The sequence below is a fragment of the Colobus angolensis genome, unplaced genomic scaffold, assembly GCF_000951035.1.
Source record: "Colobus angolensis palliatus isolate OR3802 unplaced genomic scaffold, Cang.pa_1.0 Scaffold217, whole genome shotgun sequence".
Taxonomy (NCBI): domain Eukaryota; kingdom Metazoa; phylum Chordata; class Mammalia; order Primates; family Cercopithecidae; genus Colobus; species Colobus angolensis.
The window spans coordinates 6370460-6391237 of NW_012115344.1; the positions used below are offsets into that span (position 1 = coordinate 6370460).

At 37.0% G+C, this 20778-nt stretch overlaps 1 pseudogene; it reads right to left on the reverse strand.

Moving 5' to 3' along the window:
- Window positions 1-263: 263 nt before the first annotated feature.
- Window positions 264-15690, reverse strand: LOC105512705 (annotated as a pseudogene).
- Window positions 15691-20778: the final 5088 nt, after the last annotated feature.

Consider the following 20778-nt stretch of genomic DNA (forward strand, 5'->3'; position numbering starts at 1 on the left):
ACTCCCCAAAAACCAGACACCCAGGTACACAGCTCAGAGCTCTCAAACATCTGATGCTAGCACTTCACATTACAGATGAAGCAAATACAAGACTCAAGGTCAAGTGTACGGTAAGTTTCTAAGCCCAAGAGTCCCTGGAAAAGTAGAAGGAACAATCGTCCCTACCTCTGCAAGATCTCCACAAGACACTCCCAGGCTGTAGCAGGCAGTCACTGATGGGTCCAGATGCGGCTGGAGCAGGAGGGCACTGGGCTCCTTGTTAGTCAGATCCTTGTTAGCATGGCCCAGGGGTACTGATGACTCCTGGGGATTTCCTCCAGGAAGCTCACTGGAAGCACAGACATCCTTGGGTATGAAGCCTGGGTGGTCAGACAGGTCTTGTTTCCTGCAAGACAGAGCTGCAGAGCACTTCCTCCGTCATGAATGAGAGAGACGGTCATGTCACCACTCTCTTCCGCCATAATAGCTTCGTCCAGCTCTTGGGAGAGCTTCTGGTGGTGCTAAGTTCCTGCCCCTGCAGGCCCTTGGTCACTGCCAGACTTACCGGGAGAGCAGAGGGGCTCTGTTGAGGAGTAGGGGCTCCGGAAGGCAGCCTCCCGCCTCGACAGCCTTACTGAGTGGGCACGTGAGCCTATGGGGCAGAGAGGCGGGGATGCTCCTTCTCCCAGGGGTCTGCAGCTGAGTGGGCAGGGGCGGCTCCAGACAGCCGGGTGTTCTCGTGGCTCAGGCTATGAGTTGGTGATCCACTGCCTTTCTGTGCCCCTCTCTTCCTCCTCCTGGCCTTCACCTGGGTCTCCACCAGCCATTTGGTGCCGCTGTGGCAGGAATCCTGGATTGTCTGGGACTTGGCACCCAAGGCACTCTTAGCTGAGGGAGCCGCAGCCTGGAGGCCCTGCTGCCCTGGCTCTGTTGTTTCCAGGCGTTCCCAGGAGGGGCCTGCCTGGAGGCTGAGGTTAACAGCTCTCAGGTGCAGCCTCCTTTGGAACTGTCTGCTTAGGGAACTCAGGGCCCCGGCGGAGGTCTCCTGACGGCTGATCAAAGCCTGCGGTTTCTTGCTGTCCTCCAGCTGTTCCTGGTGCTGTAGAGATTTCCGGCGCACAGAGGCCCCCATGCCCTGCCACCAGGAGGCATCTGCCTGGCCAAGAGTGTTCTCCGCCCACTACACCCTGACACCTCCAGCGCCCACCCGAGCCCGAACACATCGTGTTTCTCATTTTTTAAAGAAATATAATTAAGGCTATGAATTTCATCCTTAGTTATAGTTTAGCTACACTCCATAAGACTTGACAGATAATTATTCATTCTATTTTGTTTTGTTTTTATGCTATTAACCCATACAAAAATTTGTGCATATTTATTAAGTTTTTAAAATATCAGTTTCCAAAATTTAAGGAGGGTTTGTTACTTTAAAAATATTTAATTGAATCAAAATTAGAGAATATGGTATGCATTTCACTAATTTTTCAAGAAATTTGTATGGCCTTTTATGTGGTTATTTTAAAACATGATGAAAACTTGGGCTGGTAAAAATAAACAAATAAAAACTAAAAATAGAAAAATGAACCATGTGGTTTTCTTTATGGGGTAAATATATTGACATACTTAATATTTAAATAGTATAAATAAATGAGTGTACTATATAATATAAATACTAAATAATACATATTGAATACATAAACATTAGATAAAATCTGATAATTTTATTGTTTGATTATTCTATATCTTAACTGACCTTTCTCCTCTCCTTCACCAATCTTCTTTTGGTAAAAATTTATTAAAATCTTTCTGTGATCATCTGTTAATTTCTTTCTGTAATTCTGTACATTTTTGCTTTTAATAGTTCAAAACTATGCCATCCAGTGTATACAGTTCATGTAGTATCCTTTTCTTATTGGACTATTTCTTTTATTTTTGTGTAACACTTTCCCTCTATTTATATTTTACATGTTGAAGTGCTATTTTTGGCATTTTGATATTGATAAGCCTATGTCACTTTTCTAATTTTTCGCATTTGTTTTTCCCTTATTTTGTCTTTAATCAGTTTAAACATGAATATTTTTAGACTTTACCCAATTATTTTATAACAAAATAATCTGCAAATGTTTTGTGATTTTAGATTTGTTTATTCTATTGACAAATATTAATTGAGTTCCTGTAAATACCAGATCATTTTCTCAGTGCTGAGAATGTATAAATGGAAAACAGATTAAATTCTCTCTTCTCAATGGATTCCACATTGTAGTGATAGGAGATGCACAAGTAGCATAACAAATAAACATATTTTATTATATATTATAAGATGATAGGTCATATGGCAAAAATATAGAGCAGGTCAAGTGTATGGCAGTTTTACAGTGACAGTGGGAGTGATTGTAGAATAAATGAAATAGCCATGTTTGGCTTCATTGGAAAATACTATATGAGCAAAGACTTGAAACAGGTGAGAAAGTGAGCTCTCCAGGAGATCTTTTCAATTCCTAATGAGGGAGAGTGACTGGCATCTTCAAGGAACAGCAAGTAGGCCAGTATGGCTGTAGAAAATAGAATTTGGGGAAAGTAGCAAGAGATATAGCGCATTTAGTGGATAGGGAGATTGCATACGGTCTTGTAAGTCATAAGTAGCAATTAATTTTCATATTATTTGAATATAGATTAAAGGAGTCAAGGGTAGAAGCATGGAAAACACTTAGGAAACTACTATAGTTATCTAGGTGAGGGATGTTGGGGGCTTGAACCAAAGTGGAAACAGTAGAAATGATAATAATTGATCAAGCCAATGTTATATTGAAGGTAGAGTCAATAAGGTTTCCTACTGGATATGGATGGGGGGCAGTGATAGAAGAAAATGTGTCAACAATACCTTTAAGTTTGGGACCTAGCAACTTAAAAAAAAAAGTAATTTCCATTAAGTAACTACATAGAGCATGATTTGAGGGTGGAAAAATAAAGGCGTTCAGTATTGGACATCTTAAATTTGAGATATCTATTAGACATCCGAGTGGAGATTTCAAATAGGCAATTTGCTACATAAATATGGAATTCACAGGAGAGGTCCAAACTAGAGAATTAAAATTGGCAATCATGACATATAGATGATATTAAGTCATAGATTGGATGTCATCACCATAGGTGTATGTATAAATAGTCCAGAGACTGAGCCCTGGAGCACTCTAACGTTAAGAGATTTACTGTAAAGAGGATGAATTAGCAAGAGAGGCTAAGAGAAGTATCCAGAGATAGAAGAGAAGAAACAAGAGAGACTGGAATTCTGAAGTCAAGTGGACAGTGTTTCCAGGAGGTGGGAATGACCAGTTGTGTCAAATGATGTTGTTAGGTAAAGTAACATGAGGACTGAAAATTGACCCTTGGATTTGTATAGGAAGGTCACTTAGGATGAAGTGGTTGGATCAAAAGCCTGATGGCAAGATGGAAATTGTAGTCAATGAATACAGACAACTTTTTCTAAGAGTTTAATTACAATAAAGTTCAGAAAATGAGGGAGAATCTGGAGGGGGAAGTGGAATCGAGAGACATTTTTCTCCTGGGTATGCGTGTGTTTGGGTGTGCATGCATGCACACATATTTTAAGATGGAATTATAGAAGCATATTTACTACTTAAAGTGTCCCAGAAGAGAGGATAAGTTGATGATGTAGGAGAGGGAAAAGAGAATTGCTGAAGTCATCAAATAATCAGGAGGGGATGGTGTCCTGTACACAATTTGAAAGGCTAGTCTGGAGTCAAAGCACAAATCTTTCAACTATAGTTAGAGAATAAAGGCTGGCAGTCTGACTAGTGTGAGCAGATATGGTAATGCAAGTTCGTAGAATGCAAGGTTGTAGAAATTTTTTTTTTCTAACTTCTACTACTCTCTCAGAGAAGTAGGAAGCAGACTTGTCATCTGAGAGGATGGGAGGGAAGGTGCCCAGGATTTGACAACAGAGAACGCATAGAACACTGATGTAGGAGAGGAGAAAAGGAAATGGACTGGGAATGTGTAATTAAATTCCTTGGCAACACTAAGGGACCATTTAAGGTTTAAGGTCATGAATTTCAAGTGGGACCAGTCAGTGTTTCAGTGTTTTTCCCAGCCATATTCAGCTGCAGCATGCCAGGGCAGTGAGGACAGGGGGATTTAACCAAGGTTGCCATTCTACCAAGTGAATACCATAAAGGCAGAGAGATGCAATGGAGTTGACAGTGTATACTAATTGTAAAGCCAGATCATGGATTTTAAGCAGGGTAAGGAGAAGAGTAAGAATATCTAAAAAGTGCAGGATCATGAAAAGGCGATAGGATCAATAAATTAGAGATTCTGGTGGAGCTGAAGGACTGTTGTGTTCGGGCTCTAGAGAGTCAAACTGGAAAGATAAGTGAAAAGATAGAGTTGATTTTAAATAGGTCATTCCCTGGCAATCCATGTGGAGAGAGCTGCTCTTAAGAAATTCCTGACCAGGCGCGGTGGCTCCCATTTGTAATCCCAGCACTTTGGGAGGCCGAGGCGAATGGATCACCTCAGGTCAGAAGATTGAGACCAGCCTGGCCAACATGGTGAAACCCCATCTCTGCTAAAAATACAAAATTAGGTCGGGCGCGGTGGCTCAAGCCTGTAATCCCAGCACTTTGGGAGGCCGAGACGGGCGGATCACGAGGTCAGGAGATCGAGACCATCCTGGCCAACACGGTGAAACCCCGTCTCTACTAAAAAATACAAAAAACTAGCCGGGCGAGGTGGCGGGCGCCTGTAGTCCCAGCTACTCGGGAGGCTGAGGCAGGAGAATGGCGTAAACCCGGGAGGCGGAGCTTGCAGTGAGCTGAGATCTGGCCACTGCACTCCAGCCCGGGCGACAGAGCAAGACTCCGTCTCCAAAAAAAAAAAAAAAAAAAAATACAAAATTAGCCAGATGTGGTGGCACATGCCTGTAATCCCAGCTACTCGGGAGGCTGAGGCAGGAGAATCAATTGAACCCGGGAGGCAGAGGTTGCAGTGAGCAGAGATTGCGCTATTGCACTCCAGCCTGGGTGACAAGAGCAAAACTCATCTCAAACAAACCAAAAAATTAGAAATTCCAAAGTGGTTTTATATTTGCTCCTGTTGGTGATTCAAGTGTTTTGTCACTTGAGTCTACTTTTCATGTTAATTTCTCAGTTTGGGAGTAAATTTTAATCCCAAGGCACACTGAGACTTCAATTTCTCAAAAAAGACTTTGAAAAATCTAACTCAGAGTCTTAACGTCATATGTTTTACCAATAAATATGTTAGTGTGTATCTCTAAAAATTATTTTAGAGATTTTAGGACAAACTTAGGACTATTTATTTAGCACAACCATAATATTATCACAGAAAAAACAAAACAAGTACAAGCCATCATTAATTTCTTAATCAATGTTAAAGTTTTCAATGATCTCATATATATCATTTTTTAACAGTTTTTTTGAATCAAGATCCAAATAAGATTATAACATTGCATTAGTTAACGTATCTTCTATATTTCTTTAAGTCATTAAATTTTTCCTCCAACTTGTGTTTTCTTATAATTCTTGTAAATCAGGTTCTTATTTTCCTGGTTGCTGATATAATTTAACATGTTCCTCTGTCATCTATGTTTCCTATAAATTAAATCAGCTTTATGTTAAATTTTTTTATGTGTGGCAAATTGTTTCTTTTCCCTCAGGGAAGAGATAGTTCCTGTTCATCATTCTTTTTGTAATGTTAGCAGACATTGATGTGCAATGTGTAAATTTTTAATGTTTTCTTACTATCAAATTTTTACATACTAAGGACATAAATACAGATCATTTTATCACATTTCACTGAAGCATTTAAAATTTATCATTCTATTATCTTCAACAAAAGAAGAATTGCTGTTGTTATTGTTGTTTTGACCAGCCTGTGATCTTCCAACATGTTAGCTGCAGAGATAGCTGAATTGCCATTCAATATTTTTTTTAATTTTTAATTTTTTTTTAGAGAGGAGTCTCCCTATGTTGCCCATGCTGGTCTTTAACTCCTGGCCTCAAGTGATCCTCCTGCCTTGGCCTCCCAAAGTGCTGAGATTACAGGTATGAACCACTGCACCCAGCCCACCATTCAATATAGCTTGAAGATTTGAACCAATAACAAATCTTGATCTGCTGTCATGACATCATGTGGATGTACTGGTAACAGACTGGGTTCAGCTATGTCAAAAACTCCTAGATCTGTGCAAAAGTAGTAAGAAATACATTGATGACTTAAATCAAAGCAAATGCTGAAAAAGCTCCTGGTAGCAGCACAAAAATGGTGAATGTGAAAAAGGAGTAATTGTATACTGACTAAAGCTTGAAATGTTACACTTTTAAGGTGGAGATCTATGAATATATAGTATGGCAGTTTGAAACGTTCTCATGTCATGAAAAATAAAAGGTCTAAATTAAGGTATGATTTTTAAAAAGTACATAATTATTTCCTACATTGGAAGAAATAGAAGAGATAAAGGCATGATATCAGCTCCCTCATGATTATATTGATTGGGACAAAGAAACTGGTGACTGACCTTTTAGTTGGAAAAAGAATACACAGAGCATGCAGAACCAGAGAGGGGTTCTGAAAGTAGGAAGATATTGAGAGGAATAAAAGAAGATGAGATAAGTAATAAACTTGAAGTAAAAAAGAACACAAAGGTAAAAAATGACCTCTCTGGGAAGTATCTTTGCAATATGTAATAAGCAATTAAACTATTAATACTCTTATTTTTATTTTAAGTTTCAGGGTACGTGTGCAGGATGTGCAAGTTTGTTACATAGGTAAACACGTGCCGTGGTGATGCACCTATCAACCTATCACCTAGATATTAAGCCCAGCATACATTAACTATTTTGCCTAATGCCTTTCCTGTCCCTACCCCACCCCTTGACAGGCCCCAGTGTGTGTTGTTCCCCTCCCTGTGTCCGTGAGTTCTCATTGTTCAGCTCCCACTTATAAGTGAAAACATACGGTGTTTGGTTTTTTGTTCATACACTAGTTTGCTGAGGATAATATCATCAATTATTTTACAAAAAATTTTGGAATGACATACTATATACTGTTATTTATCTAATCATTTTCTAGATGTATACCTTGGGATAGTAATTTTTAACTTTTGTTAAACCACATGTTAAACAACTCAAACTTGGAACTATCAGACTTTTTCTTTAGGATAGTTTTTTAGAAGTAGAATAACTAAGTCAAAGAGTATTAATAATACTCTTTGATACTTTTATTACTACCTTTTAATAAAAGTATCAGTGTTATTAATACTTACATATAATACTATTTTGACTCAATTATTGTACAGTTTTCTAACATTCTTTCAGCATGTGATACCAACTTCCTTCTTTTTAACCTCATAGAAAATGGAGAAAGAAACACAAATGTTTTCAACAGAAGAATAAATATAATTCTGTTTTAGAAAAAAAAAAAAAAGCATAGTGGTAGCAGAATGACCATTTGCCATTTCTCTTCCTGTGAAATCTTTTTGACCTTTGCCCATATTTTCTTATTGAGGTATTGATATATTTCTTATCAGTTTCCCTGAACTCTTTCCATCAAGGTATTATTAAAGATAATAATACTTTTTCATATGTGTGATGAATTTTTCTCCCAGTTTAATATTTGTCTTATGGTTTTATTTTTATATCTTTGGGCCTTTTTTTCTTTGTATGTCTTCATGATGAATGTAATACACATTGCTTATAACAAACAATACAGACATTCATAAAGTAAAAAGCAAAGCAAAGGGTAGGATAACACAGTATAAAAATCATTGTGTATGTAAACTATCCTACTTTTTTATGCCTTCTCAGTTTTGTGTAGCGTTTTTTAAGATTCTGTATATGCCCATGTGTTTGCATTGGAGATTTCCATTTCTCTAGGATGGCATGATGTTTTAGATTTAAAAAAAGAGGAAGGGGGATTGTTGCCTCAGTTGAATTCCTAGTATTCCCTTCTACCCAACGTTCTGAGAGGAAATCTTACTGATCATAAGTCATTTTTCTGGAACTTTTATCAACTGAAGAAACAATTTGAACAAAGTCTTAGCTTCAAACATGGCTTGTTAGGTCATCTATAAAAACAAATAGCAGGGCCGGGCGCGGTGGCTCACACCTGTAATCCCAGCACTTTGGGAAGTTGAGGCGGGCGGATCATGAGGTCAGGAGATCGAGACCATCCTGGCCAACACGGTGAAACCCCGTCTCTACTAAAAAATACAAAAAACTAGCCGGGCGAGGTGGCGGGCGCCTGTAGTCCCAGCTACTCGGGAGGCTGAGGCAGGAGAATGGCGTGAACCCGGGAGGCGGAGCTTGCAGTGAGCTGAGATCGCGCCAGTGCACTCCAGCCTGGGTGACAGAGTGAGAGTCCGTCTCAAAAAACAAACAAACAACAACAACAGCAAAAAACAAATAGCAAAATAATAAGACATTATAAGGGAAGGCTGTATTAACATAGATGTATTTAATATGTCTCATGTACAAACTCAAGCCCACCAAACATCTGTTTACACAAGAAGGCTTTAATGTACCTCTTACTATCCACAATACGATAGAATCCATTGCTTTCAGGAGTCAAGGGAACATTAAAGCTTGGCAGGCATGCAAAGCCACATATAGTGTAGCTTTAGGCTGCTAGTATTTGCTGATCTTTGTTCTCTTTGCAAAAGGATAAAAGAAAAAGGGAAATTTGTCCAAAGGGCCCAGGTAAACAACTTTTTACCCATGTTTAAAACCTTCGTAAATTTGCCAGGCTGATGAATTTTTGTTTCTATTGTTGAAATTTGTATTGTGTCTGTTTAATTGAGCAGGTTGCATATGAGTTCCTGAACACAAACAATGAGACCAGTTGCATTTTGATTATCTGTGAAGAAGTCCTTTTTTTTTTCCCCTAGTTCTGTCCCTTCTGGCAAAAAAGTCCAGGAATCAGGTAATAAATCTCGTGCAATAGCTTCTTACCCTTGTCCCTATCAGAACAGTAATTATAACTTCTTTTTGGAAGTGGCAGATGTTGCCATCACTTATTCATTCTATATGTTTTTGTTGAGTGATTTTTATATACTATCTCCTTTTTAGTCACCAGTGATATACAAGTGAATAGAATGTAGTCCTTGCTTTTGAGAACCTTCCAGAGGGCAAGTTGGAGCTACAAAATATTATTACAGTGATATCATATGTATTCTACTATACATAAAAGAAAGTTCTTTTTCTTAAATAAAAAAGACTAAGAAAGTACCCATTTAGAACCACTTCATACACATGGAGAAATGACGTTATAGCTGAATGTAAATACAGGAGACTGGAAAAAAAGCTATTTAGGTAGACAAGGCAGAGACAAGTATTCTGGAAAAAGGGAATAGTAAGAGTAAAAGAACGAGGCACAAAAAGAGTTTTCCATTTTTCCTTCTCTGTCCTCTCACTCCAGATCCTTTCCTGCTACATTCTTTATTCCTGTCACTAAAATAAATTGTTCCATTAAACAATAGCAAGTTTTAATGTATATAAAACCGCTCAAAATGTTCAGAGGAAGAATGTTCTGTAACTGTAAATATGAACAAGTAATTTATAAAATATCACTGAGCTAACAAATTAATGTTTCTGGAATCATATTCTAGTTTTCTAAAAGACATCGTTCTTGTCTGTGGAAAGGTAAGAAAAGATCTTGTACACAAAGATTTATGTGCAAGGATGTTCAATGTCATATTATCTGTAATAAAGAAAAAAATGAGAATACCTAATTCTAACTCGAGACAAGTAGTTACATAAAGTACGCCTACTAATATATGACATAGGCATATGATCACTACATATTCTTCATTTAAAATAGTTACAAAATATACAAAGTATAATTTTATATTTGCATAGAAATGTACCTAGAGAGACATATAGAGAAAACACTGAAAGGATGTCCTATATATGAAAAAATAGTATTCTTTCTAGGTTTTGGAATTACTTCTTATATGTTTTCAATATCGTCTATACTGAACACATCTCACTTTATAATCATAGGACAAATCGCAATAAATTTCAGTGGCAGGGGTTGGGGAATAAACATATTCATTAGGAGTTTAATGAGCTTACAATATTTTAACTTTAGTCTTTGGTTTGTAAATTATAGGTCAAATGTAAATATAAGAAATGCTGTCTGTTTCTTAAAGGAGAACCATGTCTTTGTATTTTAATCAATTAGAAAATGTTTGGAAAAAAAAAGTGAGACCTGTAATACGGATTTGAATACTTATGCTTGCACTAAAAATTTCAAATATTTTTCTGCCCTTGACCTTGAGTAAACAACTTCAGAAAAATAACACATATTGTGAGTTATATTCATCTTTGGATGAACTGTAGGAGACTTATCTGTTGGATAATTGAGACTGAGTTATTATTGGTCTAAGGACAATTTTTTTCTACTATAGCTTAGCAGCCAGATACAGATTAGCATTTATCAATAAAGATGAGTTTTATTCTGTCAATAATATTGCTTAGAGATAGGCTATTAAAATTTGTCATTGTTAGTGCCAGTGCCTGTTCTGACTTATAAAATAAAATTCTAGCAATTTAAAAAGTTATTCTCTTTTTTCACAGTGAGAAATATGTGGTCAGTGAGGATGTGATATATTTATCTGTTGAAAATCATAGGAATAATAACTATATTTACTCATTGTTTACCATGTGTCAGTCTCACACTGGTCCTGAAAGAGGTGCCCTAATAATGAAAAGATAATTAGTCCAAAACAATTAGAAAGTAGTTCCTTTAACAAGGTGTTTTATCAATGATATATGTGGCATAATAATTAGGAACTTTTATACCTGTGTACGAATTGTGACATCACCACCCAGTATTTATGATGTTGGATAAATTATTGAAACTCCCTGATTTAGTCACCCCCATCTATAAAAGAAAAGAAGCATTGTACCTGACATTGTTTGGATCTGTGTCCCCATCCAAATCTCATGTCGAATTAATCCCCAGTGTTTGAGGTGGAGCCTGGTGGGTGGTGATTGGATCATGGGGGTGGTTTCTCAAGAATGGTTTAACACCATTCCACTCAGCGCTGTTCTCATGACAGTGAGTTTGTTCTCATGAGATGTGGTTGTTTAAAAGTGTGTAGCACCATCTCACTACTCTCTTCCTCCTGCTCTGGCCATGTGAAGTGCCAGCTTCCCTTTGCCTTCCACTATGATTGTAAGTTTTCTGAGGCCTCCCCAGAAGATGAGCAGATGCCAGCACCATGCTTCCTGGACAACCTACAGAACCATGAGACAATTAAACCTCTTTATTAATTACCCAGTATCAGGTATTCCTTTATAGCAATGCAAGAGCAGGCTAATACAATACCTATCTCATAAAGTTCTTGTGAGGATTAAGTGCCATAATCTATGGGCACCATTTAGAGTGCTTTCTGTTCAATAAATGTTAGCTGTTAATACAGTTTCATAGCATCTTTGCCATCAAATTTAAAATGAAACATTTAAACACCTCCATGTATGTTTTGATTCTCTTATTCAATTATCTACTTATGGAATAACGTTTCTCATTCTTTGGAATGCAAAATACTAAATAGAAAAGATAAGACATTACCTTTCTGTAGCAAGCGTTAAAAGCTCTAGTAGTTTCTCTCAAACAGGTCTTCTTAAATCTGGATTGAAATATTTAATATCTTCAAACCATCCAAATTGCACTTTCTTAGTATGTAACAGTAAGGAAAGGTTCAGTTTACTTTATTATCTGCTTAAAACAGATAGGATACTAAGAATGTATAGATATGGTGCCTTTGGAGAGCAAACTCAGACATGATCGCTAAAGATACTAATACAGGATTTGCTAGACACTTATTTCTGAAAAGGCTCAACAATTTATCCTGTGAAATATCCCAACTTCCAGATTTTGTGTTAAATCCTCTTTCTGGTGTTATTTACTTTGTGCCTTCATCCCTGTAGTGTCTATAATCTAGAATTCAAATCAGATGCCTTGAATCCTTGGTTAGAAGCCATCATCGATCATGTGTTTTGTTTTTGCATCACATCAGGAGACACTCAATTCTGCTAAGAAAATAAAAGTAGTGATAGACTGACCCTAGAGAAATAATGGTAAACAAGACAGAAAATATTATGCTGTCATGGAAGTTGCATTACAGCGGGATAGAGGCATGATCAACAAGTAAATAAGTGTAATAATTCAAAATACTGATGAAGTTATAAATAAGAAAAAACAAAGTGAGTGAGATAGAGTGTTCAAGGTGAGGTTTTACAGGAAAGTCTCTTTGAGGAGGTAACATTTGAGCACACCCTGAAAGATTAGAAAAAAAACAGCAGAGAGAAAACCTGGGAAAGGGGACTTTAAAGACAATGGAAATAATTTTCCACAATAGCATAAGTAAGTCTAATGTGTTTGAGGGGGGGAAAAAGGAGACTTTTGACTGAAGCATTAGTCATCTGGGGAAATCTAGTTTCTGCAATGTGGTAGACCAGATATTGTAACTCCCTCTGCCACCAAACCCATAGAAAGGATGAAAAAAAATTGTATATTTACTTTTAAATGTATAGCTGAGCTTACAATAAAGTAAGCCAAGCTCCTACTTGCCAAAAATGAAGAAGGCAAAATAAAATGGTAAGGTCAATTTGAAGGTCATGGAGGAGAGAATATTCCCAGCCTTGATAATCATGGAAATGGGTTATAATAACCATAACAGAATATGAAATGAGGCCATGAGCCTAATGGAGTCAGGGAGTGAAAACTGAGATTCCTGCTGGAGGACTAGAAAATTTCCTCATCAGCACAAGGATACTCTTCCAAAATATAACTTTCATGAGAGCAGGGACTTTGCCTGTTTCTTATGATATCCCTAGTCTTTAGCACAGTAACTTAGTAAACTTTTACTGAATGAATGAACGTCTTGGCTTGGGCTCTAAGTAAAGAGGAAAATGTCCTCCCTATGAGTTTGTAACCATGCCTCCCCTCACATAAATTTGGGGGCTTATAATTGAAATAGGTAATATATGTGAGGTTTGCCAACCTCTAAGTAAGAAATTAACACAAAAAGTGCTCTGAAATTGGGATATCGTGGGAAGCCTAGCAAAAGGACAAATTATCAACCAAGACTTTCTTTAGGAGACAAAACACACATTAAAAACAAGCTTAGAACCTAAAATTATAAAAATACATCAGGAAAGTCTCAGGTACAAAGAGGCACTTCAGTCATCTTTGCTTCATGATGCATCGTATGAGAAAACAAAAATGTCTTGAAATTGATGAGAAAGTGATGATATCAACCATTTAATCCATACCTAATGTACTGCGAGTCCTGGTAATTTAACCACGTCAATGCAGTCTTTTTAACCATGTCAATGCAGTCTACATTATTTACTGAAGAAAAATGATTGCCCTTTAAGGATTTTTTTTAAGATTAAGAAACAAAAATAGGTTAAAAGCAGCCAAATCAGGACTATACGGTGGATGCCTAATGATTTCCCATTGAAACTTTCACAAATTTCCCCTTGTTTGATGAGAGGAATGAGGAGGAGCATTGTCATGATAGAGAAGGACTCTGGTGAAGCTTTCCCAGGGATTTGTCTGCTAAAGCCCTGGCTAACTTTCTCAGAACACTCTCATCATAAGCAGATGTTATCGTTTTTTGGCCCTCCAGCAAGTCAACAAACAAAGTGCCTTGAGCATCCCAAAACACCATTGCCATGACCTTTGTTTTTGACTGATCTGCTTTTGCTTTGACTGGACCACACTCCACGTCCTGGTAGCCATTGCTTTGATTGTACTTTGTCTTCAGGATCATACTGGTAAAGCTATGTTTCATCTCCTGTTACTATTCTTGGAGAAATGCTACAGGATCTTGGTCCCAGTTGTTTAAAATATTCATGGAAAGCTCCGCTATTGTCTGCAGTTGATCTGGGTCCAGTGGTTTTGGCACCAATTGAGTGGAAGGTGCTCGACTTTGATTTTTTACTCAGGATTGTGTAAGCTGAACCAAATCAGATGTCTATGGTGCTGGCTATTGTCCAAGCTGTTAAATGTTGGTCCTCTTCAGTTAGGGCATGAACAAGATAAATTTTTTCCTTGCAAATTGCTGTGGATGTATTTGCCAGCGCAGGATTTATCATCAGCATCTCATCCCTTCCTAAAACAAGCTATCCATGTGCAAACTTCTGATTTCTTTAAGGCATTGTCACCATAAACTTCTTGTAAAGCATCAGTGATTTCATCATTCTTCCACCAGAGCTTCACCATAAAGTTGATATTTGTTCCTGCTTCAATTTTAGCAGAATTCATTTTGTTCTTAAGAGGGCTTTTTTCAAACCAATGGCTTATTCTTCTTAGTACCTCAAATGAGATCCTGTTCAGACATGTTACCAAAAGCTAGCACAAGTGTAATTTTGTCCCAAAAACATTTTTGAAATTCATGCATAGGTTTTTTATAATATGCATTTTTCCATAAACTTTTTGAGGACCACTTGTAGTAGTGATTTTTAAAACATGTAACTTCTTTGCTTAAACTACACCTTGTATTTCTAAAGCTATGGTTAGTCTATGAAGAACGTACAAAGTCCACTTAAAACACAGAGATTAGTTATTGTTTAAAAATAAAACTGTGGAAATTCAACACGCAATGGATGAAATCTGAGAGCTATATAAGTAAATTCACCCTAAGTGATACTAAATAAATGGGTGGTTTATTAATTGAGAAACACTAAAATTCAAATCAAGACATAAACTTTAGCAAGAAGCACTAGACAAATGTAAAATACTATTAATAAAATCACATATAGAAAAGATTACAGAGAGAATGGCATTTCAGGAAACCTTCAGACCTATCGTGGAGGTAGACCACAGGGACCTAGAAAGAGATAATTTAGCATGAGTATTTCAAATCACCTTGGACTATACCTGAATAAGTCTGGGGGAAACTATACAGTAGGTCTTAAATATTATAATTTGAGGGAGATTGCCCTTCTCTTCTGTATTAGCACTCTGTTATATTTTTATGGGAAACTGGTGCTTATCGATGGAGGAAACACTGAATTAATCAGCTACCAAGAGGCACTTCAGTCATCTTTGCTTCCTGATGCATGAAGAACAGTAGGAAACAATGAGGTAAGAGACTAGGTAAGGCAATAATACTAGTAAATTGAATGTTTCCCATGCATAATTTTTGCCCCCATACAAGGCTTAATTTATGGAAAATGGTGAACAGCAAAGCTTTGTTATGGTCCCGATCCAATTTGCTTTTGACAGATTATACATCTTTGGAAAAAATGAGACCAATGCCACCAAGGTCACAACGCTCACCAAATGTCATCAAGGTCAGCAGAAGTACAGATTATTCCACAGTATCATCACTACTTGAGGTCATTTTGGCAATCCCGAAAGAGATCAGAATTCTGAAAAAGAGGTATCTCTATTCCTTGCCTGGGAGCAGTCCTGCTATGTCCAGCAAATAACAGACACTTGGTAAGTATTTGTTACCTGACTTAGTGACTTCTCCTTTCACTTTGATTTACTTTCAGAAAAAATGATTTAAATGACATAAATAATTTCTTGAAACTAAAATGAAAATGAGTATCAGTAAAAGCTGTAAGACATAAGTACAGACACATGTGGGTTTACTCACCTTATCTGAAGGTTGCAATTGCATATGACTTTCCTGTGACTTTCTAGCCCATCACACATGTTGCTACACCCATTTTTCTGTCAACCCTTGAGTATCCCCACCTCCTTTCTCTGTACTTAAGATACACACAGTCATATATCTCACCATAATTATATGCTAAATGTTTCTTTCTTAAACTTTGGTCACAGAGGGGTCAAGATTTCTTTTTTTTATATCCAGCTCCTTTTCCCAGTAATAGGTTAAAGTTGCTACCCTACAGTCTACCCAAGACTTGATTACATATTAGCTTATTTAAAAGTCTGTTTCTAGAATTCCCCTGCATAAAGTCTTCTTTTGGGGTAGACACAGTGTCAGTTCAGAATCTCTGAGCTGTTTCTCTTTTTTTGCCTTTGACAGTCTCTCACTAAATCTCTCTTATTATTGCTTGTTCAATAATCTTCTGTTTTCTCCACCTACTCTTTTTCTAAAAACATTTCGGTTTTTTTACAATTAAGGATTCATAATGTTATAATCCCACCCCAAATAGTGTGCACATCTTGTTTATACATTATTTATACTAACATCAGGACAAAATCTAGCACATTTAAAACCAAATGACGTATTTGTTTTTAGTTTACTTTTGGTTGCTGTGGGTTACTCCTAATCCACACATATATTGCCACAAAAAAGAAAGGAGAAGGCTGTGCAAATAAGGCCTGTAAAATGAGCTATTTGCCTTTAAGAGTATAGCCAAATTATGTGACAGCTTGCAACAGGGAATTAGATGAGAAATTGTTTTCAATATTTACACCATTTCGTAGTAAAAGAAAAAGATGTTTAGTTCTAGATTTGCAAGGAAGCCACTGAAGCCCTTTTCACAATCATTTACACGTTTTGGATCTCAATTTCCAAAAATGCTAAAACCGAGTTCAACAGTCACTGGCCTTGACTACTTTCTTATGGAATCAACCACTTAGAGACTACAGAAAAGATAAGATGTAAGTTACCCTTTTTATGAAGAAAATGTGCTTTCATGGGAAGGGCATAGGTTTTAGAGCCTAACTTCTCAGGGCTAGATCTCCTTTAAACCCCCTACAAGATGATCTAGAGTGAAGTTACTCAACTTCTTTCAGTCTTGATTCTGCATCTATAAGACAGTAATAATAATATTTGCCTCACAGAATTGTTCTGAGGATTGCCTGAACAATCCTAAGAATATGCAAATGGCATGCCACAGGAGGTGCTCAAATAAATGGTAGTTATTCTTAAAGCTGTTGTTCTAGTTATTGATTTAAAGAGGGGACAGTATTTTGACTTGGTGACTTGAAGGAGAATCCAGTGCTATAAAAAATTTAGTACCTGCTAGATTATTTAAAAATGTCAAACACGGAGTGTTTAAGGGGAAAAGGGAAAATTCCCCTCACATTCCTTCCAGTTCCGGTGTCCATGTACACATCTGTTCAATTTTTTTCTGTATGTGAAATAAAAGTACATAAATATAACTGATTTTACATTAAAAAACAGTTCATGTTATATATGCTGTTAGATAAAAATATTTGGGTGGTAAGTGGAAAGGAACAACAAATATTTCTTGGTTCAGTAAGAAAATATTAGGTCTGAAGGAAAAAAATTAGCTGTGACCAAAGTGGAAAGAGGCATCTGCATACCACTGCAATTCTTTTTACAGCAATTCCCTAGGTCTTAATTTTATTAGACATTACTACAATATTTTAAAATAAACAATTAAAACTTTACTAGTAAAATCATTACTTAAATATTCATGTTGCTTGGGTGAAGTAAAATCCCATATACATTGCCTAATTTGCATGAAGTTTGATGGGTGTATAGATCACAAATGAATAAGAAAATCACTCTCTCCTGGATGCTACTAGGTCTTTTTCTGCAAAGCTACTTACTTGCAGCAGCCTAACGAGGTTTTGCAAACACAGAGGATGACTGGAAAAAGGATACAGATTCTCCGCTGTTATTTGTTACTCCAAGTGCAAACTGACCTAGTTATGGTTACCATGGATACTATAATTTTGAATTTAATCACATTCTGAACAGGAGTAGCAATACAGCTCTGTGAAACACTGAGATCAATCTGAAGCTCAGCCTTAAAAGGTGAAGAAACTGAGTCAGGGAGGGTAAGTGGTTTATCCTATACCGAGATAATGTAGTTTTCAAAGTCACTCAAGTCATAAAAAATGCTTCTTAGCTTAAGTGATTTACATGAGACTTTGCTGCACTTATTAAAAATACACTTTTTCTCCTAGTCATCTATAACTACTGTTTTTCAACTTGAAGCAAAAAGAAAGAACAAATATATATTTGGAGTCAATATACCAAGCTGTCACGACAAACAGGTTTCTGCACAAATGAAAACCAAGTGAAATAAAAATGAAAATGCCTGGGAAGTGGAAGAACAAAGGATCATTTGTTAACTTGAGCTTCTAGGATCATTTGATGGCCATATTTTATGAGTCTGCAACATATAATTCTGCATATAAAACATGATACTACTATAACATGTACATTTAAATATTCAATCATAATATTAAGATTTTCTTTTAAGTAAATCTTCCTGAATTCAAATACTTAGAGTAAAAGAAACAGGAAGCTGGCTGCTTATAATTAAAATAAAAACTACCTGTAGTTCTATCTCAGAAGTGATCTAAAATCAAGCAGGTGCAAATTTTAGGACATAAAGATGAGAGAAATTATACAGAAGGAGCAAAATAATTAATTCTGAATTCTCCCTGGAAAATAAAAATAGTTCATCTCCTGTATTGGTTGCTTTGATACAAGTTGCTGTTCTGCTGAGTAACTCTTAAATGGATTATCTAAGATCATATATATTGGAAATTGAATCCAGTGATCTGACTTAGACCCTGGCAACATTATATAAGCAGTTTTCAAAGATCCCAATGGTATATTTTCTTGCTTATGTAGCTGGTTTTGATAATAGCCAGGCCACCTCATGCACTTGCAAAGACTCTTCCCCTTCCCAAGATAAATTTCCCCCCAATAACCTTGAAAATCTTGTAATGGATGATTCATTATAGCTGAGACAAAGGCCCAAGTACTGTCATATGTCATTGCTAAAATTACTTCAGTCAAGAGGATGAAAACATTAGAAGGTTTACCTCCTTTCAATCCTCAGCTCCCATCCATTGTTGGCTGACAGGATTATTATGCTGCTGCTTGGTCAGTGCATTAGCAGAAATTGTTGCTTTCAGGAAGCACAGCGGTGAATATAAAAACAGAGCTACAAGATAGCAGGGCCACAGTGAACAATTTAGAGTTGAATAGAGAGCTCTCAAAGCTGGCTTTATGGTCAGCTCACAAATACATTAATGATCTCATCTTTGAGGAAATAATATTCCCTGAATTTCCTTTGTTTCCAAATCTATATTGTTTTCTTTCCAGGAGAGAGGGTACTGATCATTGAGAGGGAAAAATAAATTAGCCCCTTGCATGTAAGCCTCTCCCCATACATTGGTAGGCTGTACATGATCTTAAGCTGCTATGCCTGACTCCCAACAATGGCAAACATTTATTGATCTCATATTGCTAGTCATGATGAGAGTTTCAAAGGCAAATATGTTGAAGAGCTCATAATGTAACTAGAGTCACAGAATGTACAGAGCTCCCTCTACTATGATGGAGGTACGCTGTTTTGTGATTTCAGAGGAGGGAAGGAGTGATTGTGCTCAAGCAGCAGGAGGGAAATGTCACAGAGGAGGGGACATTAAGTTGTATCATGAAATATGTGTCATATTTCATGAGGATAGGGAAGGCAATTTCATGTATAATAAACAGCTTAAAATCAATCCCCAAAGAAAACAGAATACATGGTATGTAATGAGTATGTGAGTGTATTAATCAGGGTTCTCTAGAGGGACAGAACTAATAGGAGATATACATGTATATGTATACATATATCTCCTATTTATATATATATATATATCTCCTATTATATATATCTCCTATTTTATATATATATATCCTATTAGTTCTGTTAGCAGATAGGCCATCTGCAGTCTGAGGAGAAAGGAGAGTCAGTCTGAATCCCAAAACTGAAGATCTTGGAGTTGATTTTCAAGGGAAGGAAGTACCCAGCACGGGAGAAAGATGTAGTCTGGGAGGCTAGGCCAGTCTTGCCTTTTCACATTTTTCTGCCTGCTTTATATTCTAGCTGCCCTAGCAGCTGATCAGCTGGTGCCCACCCAGATTAAGTGTGGGTCTACCTTTCCCAGAACCCTGACTAAAATGCTAATCTCCTTTGGCCACACCCTCACAGACACACCCACGATTAATACCTTTGTATCCTCAATCCAATCAAGTTGACATTCAGTATTAACCATCATAGTGAGTCAGATTACATTTTTCCAATAGCCAGAGCAATTTCTCCCATTCCATATGCTCTTCTTATAATGTGACTTTGATGCTCCTTTCACTGAGAAGAGAGATTCTGTGCTCATTGAGAAAGTAGGCTTTGTGACAACAGTGGAAGCAATGCTATGTGACTTCATAGAATAGGTCATAAAGGTGGTACATTTTCTGCCAGGCTCTCATAGGAGAACCCCTTCAAACCTTGAGCTACCATATCAATGTCTGACTTCCCTAAAGATGCTATAGTGAGAAAAAAGCCCAAACTAGATCCCATGGAGAGATCAAAAGGAAAGGCCCTGAAACTATCAAGAGAGGAGGATGCCTGATCAACCCATAGCTGTCCTAGCTACTTGCCTTTTTAGCTTCAGCCAATATCTGCCAACAACCACATGAAAGATCTGAGTTAGAACTACTTAGCTGAGCCTTTCCCAAATTTCTGGCCCACAGAAACTGTGAGAGCTGATACAACGATAAGTATTGTTTTAAGCAACTAAGTGCTGGAAGTGATTTGTTATTCAGCAGTTAAAACTAGAACAATAAGCAACTGGAAATGAAACTGGACAGTCTAATTGAGGCCTGCATAATATTTGAATTTTCTCCTACATGAATGGGAAACAATCTAACAAGCTTTTTTAATCTGAAGAATGACATGATCCAATTTATAGTTTAAAAGGACACTCAAGAGACATTAGGGAAGATGAACAAGAGTAGAGAGACACTGGAGACAAGAAGAATGCTTGCAGGAATTCTCAAAGTTGAACTGTGCATAAAAA